Source organism: Camelina sativa, chromosome 1, assembly GCF_030686135.1.
Source record: "Camelina sativa cultivar CO46 ecotype springtype chromosome 1, ASM3068613v1".
Taxonomy (NCBI): Eukaryota; Viridiplantae; Streptophyta; class Magnoliopsida; order Brassicales; family Brassicaceae; genus Camelina; species Camelina sativa.
Window position 1 is genome coordinate 14,225,793 of NC_141880.1, and position 4,052 is coordinate 14,229,844.

Sequence of the window (4,052 nt, forward strand, 5' to 3'; positions counted from 1 at the left end):
TGACTCTCATGGTGGATTACAAATGGAAGTTCCTAATGTCAAGACAATATCCCCAAAGATAAGTGAATTCCCAGTATTTTCAAAACCTCTTTTCCATGATTTAGTTTGATTATTTGCTTGAGGACAAGCAAAGACTAAGTCTGGGGGAGTTGATAACATCATTATTTTACCCATTTTAGCTATAGTTCTAGTATGCATTTAGGAAGAGTTTGATATGATTTCAAGGCTTTTATGTCCATTATCAAGTATTTTAGGTTTCAAGAAGGTTTTACAGGTTTTATAGCAAAAAGGAACAAAAGGCAAGAAAAATACGTTTTAGGAAAGTTTCAGAACTTTACAGTATGGGCAACATTTGAAGAACTTCCAGAACTCACATTTCGATGTACTTGGTGTCTATGGAAAGCTGAGAGAGTCATCTTTCTCCTCTTTGTCGAATCAATTCAATCCATCAACCATCCGGAAGTTATGCCCAATTTACCGAGACGTACCTTAAACCGACGTAAGGAGAACCATCAAGCCAATGGGCTTTTTATTGAAGGCCTGACCAGCTACCACCACGGCGGCCCAGTCCAAGTCTTCACCACCGTTCTAGAAGCTTCCTACGCCGCCCCTTGCTATGCACTTAACAAGAGAAGACGTTTCTACCCTTACAAAACCCTACAACTAGACAGAACCCTATAAATACTCTTCTAAGCCCTAGGGTTTTGAGTGTGCAATCATTGGAGCAGCCAAGAGACACGACCAGAGGAGCAGACGACGTCCAGACCTCTCCCTTGTCCCTCTCTTTGAAGCTTTGAGATCCACCAAATCCTTCTATTCTATTTGCTTTGTACTTTGTTTCTAAGGGAGAAGATCCTACAACTTTGTTTGACAATCATTGAAGTAATATCTAAATCCCTTTTCTCTATTAATTCTTTTATGTTTATGAATTGTTTAAACCTTGCTTTGATGATTCCCTTAAACATGTTAGAGTATTTTTCTAGTTGGGTTTAAAGGGATAAATCAAAGGGGGGAGATGATCTTAGTTTAGATGGCAATTTTTAGGGTTTGTTAGATTTAAATCTATTTATTTTATGCTTTAATTCTAAGTCTTTACTTAATGCTTTAAGTTAGCCTCATGAACTAACTATGATCTAAAGTGTGTGTGCTTTGCCAAAAGCTTGCATGTGTGCTTGACCTAGCTTAGATGTGTGGGAAGACATAGGAAGCACATACCCCTTACCTATGGAATTCCACGGATTATAATCGAACCTGTTTTAAATGCTTTGATCTATGTGTCGTTGTCTGCGACAGTTGAGTAACGAATTGTAGTGATCTTAGATGGTTAGCTTGAGAACTTTAAGTTAACGGTTCATTAGTGTTTCGTAGTCCGAGTTTTAGATAAACAAACTAACCCTAAACTTTCCTAGATAGATAAATCATTGAACCCCTGCGATTCCCATTGATGCCCAACGCTTGTTTCATTTATTTTACTTGCTTTTATTTACATTCATTTGCTTACTACAACCGTGACAACCAAAACCCTATTTTTATTAAGTCCTATCCTTACTTACCTCTGTCGGATTCCGTTGAATAACAACTCTCTCTCTGTGGGATCGATCCTTAAATACTACTACCGATTAGCTGTGCACTTTTAGCGGTTGTGTGGTCTTTTTAAGGTAAAAGATTTGAAGTGAAAAACCACACACATCAATGACGTCGGTCGAGTGGGGGATATCACGTTCTGAACTCTCTGTCTCAACTCCACATACCTCCTCTGCGTCAGATAGCTGCTCGAATTCCTCTGGTCCATCCGTTTATCTGTGGGAGTCTAGCATATTCTTGTAACAAGTGGTCTCCTCATTCAAGAACCCTTCTTCTCCATCCTTGGTCAGAGCAGTTTTGAGATGTTCCTCCTCAGCTAGTTCCTCCAACAACTCATCAGCCAACTTGTTCATCTCTTCAATGTAGAAGACTTGTCCTCCTATTGTCGGATTCTTCAAAGTATCCTTGATGTCAAACTTCATGATGAAGTCATCTCCTAGATTAAGATCGATCTTGCCATTTCTGACATCAATGATAGCTCCAGCAGTTGTCAGAAACGGTCTTCCTAAGATCAAAGGATCTTTTGGTTCTTCATCCATCTCCAGCACCACAAAATCGGTTGGCACTTCCATGTCTCTTATCCTGACAGGTAAGTCTTCTAAACTACCTTTTGGAATTCTCACTGATCTATCTGCAAGGATGAGAGAGATGTCGCAACCCTTGAACCTTGTGAAACCCACCCTCGTAGCAACAGAGAGTGGCATCAAATTAACTGAAGCGCCAAGATCGCAAAGGCACCTATCAAAAGACATAGGTCCGAGGGAGCAAGGAAGAGTGAATGATCCAGGATCCTTGAGCTTCTTTGGTACAATCTTCTTCTGAATGATTGCACTGCATTTGAGACTCAGTACCACCATGCCTTGAACCTCTTTTGATCTCTCCAATACCAAGTCCTTGAGAAATTTTTGGTAGTGGGGAACAAGTGCGAACATATCCATCAATGGCATCCTCAACTTAATCTCCTTGACTTGTTGTTCGAACAGAGCTTTGTATTTCTCAGTAAGTTGCTTCTTGAACCTCACTGGGAATGGTAGAGGAGGCTTGTACGGTGGAGGGATGAATCTCACAGGCTTGTCATCAGGAACAACAGGTTCCTTAACAGTTTCAGGTTCAGACTACTTCACTGGCTCGATTGGATCTTTGACTGCTTCGACTGGATCCTTGGTCTGAGCTTCATCTTGAATAACATCCTCCCCATCTAACTCCTCACTGTCCTCAGTGACGTCTGGTACTCCTTTTCTGGGAGGCAATGTTTTCCCACTTCGCAGCGTAATGGCATTCCCTGGGAATTGACCAGGCTTTGGTGCAAAGTAGAGGCGGATTGGCCTTCCATATACCTGATCTTCGAATTCAAGGCTTCGAATTTGACGTTCAGATCATTGTATGAACATTCCATCCTCTGACTAAGGTCGGCAAACTTCTTAGCAGTATCCATAGAACCGCTAGCTTGACCCTGAAGAATTTGTTGCATCATTTGCTTCATTTCTTGATCTGGTGCTAGAGTAGGCTGAACTGGTTAAGGGCGGAATCCTGGCGGTAGTCCTGAGGGAGCTTGGTAACCTTGCTGGAATTGTTGTTTGGGTACGAATCCATGATTGTAAGGCACAAACGGTTTTTGTTGACCTTGTTGGTGCTGCTGAGGAGGGTACACCTGATCTTGCGAATTAGCAACGTTGTTACTTATGTAAGCCAAATTTGGGTTTTCCTTGTATTGGTTGTAACCTTTGTTGTATCCACCTTGGTTCTGGACATAGTTTATCTCTTCAGACTGCTCATCCTCCCCATCTGGAACTTGGAAAGGGTCATCCTCAGATATGTAGTGGACGCTCCTCTCCTGACTTAGCAAGAGACGGTCTAGCTTCTCATTGACGTTCTTGAGGTCTTTCTTGTACTTCTCCTCATAACTGGCGTCACCCCAAACTGTGCGGCATAATCTTCATTGTAATTGCTGTCAGACTGAGTGAGATTCTCAACTAGTTGCAATCCCTCATCCACTTCTTTGTTCAGGAAATTACCGTTAGAGGTAGTGTCAAGCAGCATGCGGATTTTTGGAAGTACACCACGGTATAGATTGCTCAGCAGTGACTCGTTGCTGAACCCGTGGTGAGGGCACTGGCTCTGGTAACCCTTGAAACGCTCCCAGGCTTCACAGAATGTTTCTGAACTCTTCAGAGTAAAACCAGAGATGTCATTCCTGAGACGTGCAGTTCTGGCATTGGAGAAAAAATTTGCCAAGAATGCCTTCTTGCAGTCATCCCAAGTATTGATGGATCCCTTGGGGAGGTTTTTCTCCCATTGATGAGCTTTGTCTCCCAGGGAGAATGGGAAGAGTCGCAACTGGAAACCATCCTCACTCACGTCGTTGATCTTGGTGAGACTGCACAGACGGTCGAACTCGTCGAGGTGATCGAGTGGATCCTCCATGGGCAACCCGTGAAACTTGTTCCCTTGGATCATGGAGATCAGAC

General features: G+C 42.6%; 1 non-coding gene across 1 annotated transcript; it reads left to right on the top strand.

Annotated features, from left to right (window-relative positions):
* The first annotated feature begins 3,679 nt into the window (after nt 1-3,679).
* On the top strand, nt 3,680-3,786 carry LOC147949916 (small nucleolar RNA R71). The gene has a single exon (XR_015565142.1). It is a non-coding gene; the product is annotated as a small nucleolar RNA R71 (small nucleolar RNA).
* Nucleotides 3,787-4,052: the final 266 nt, after the last annotated feature.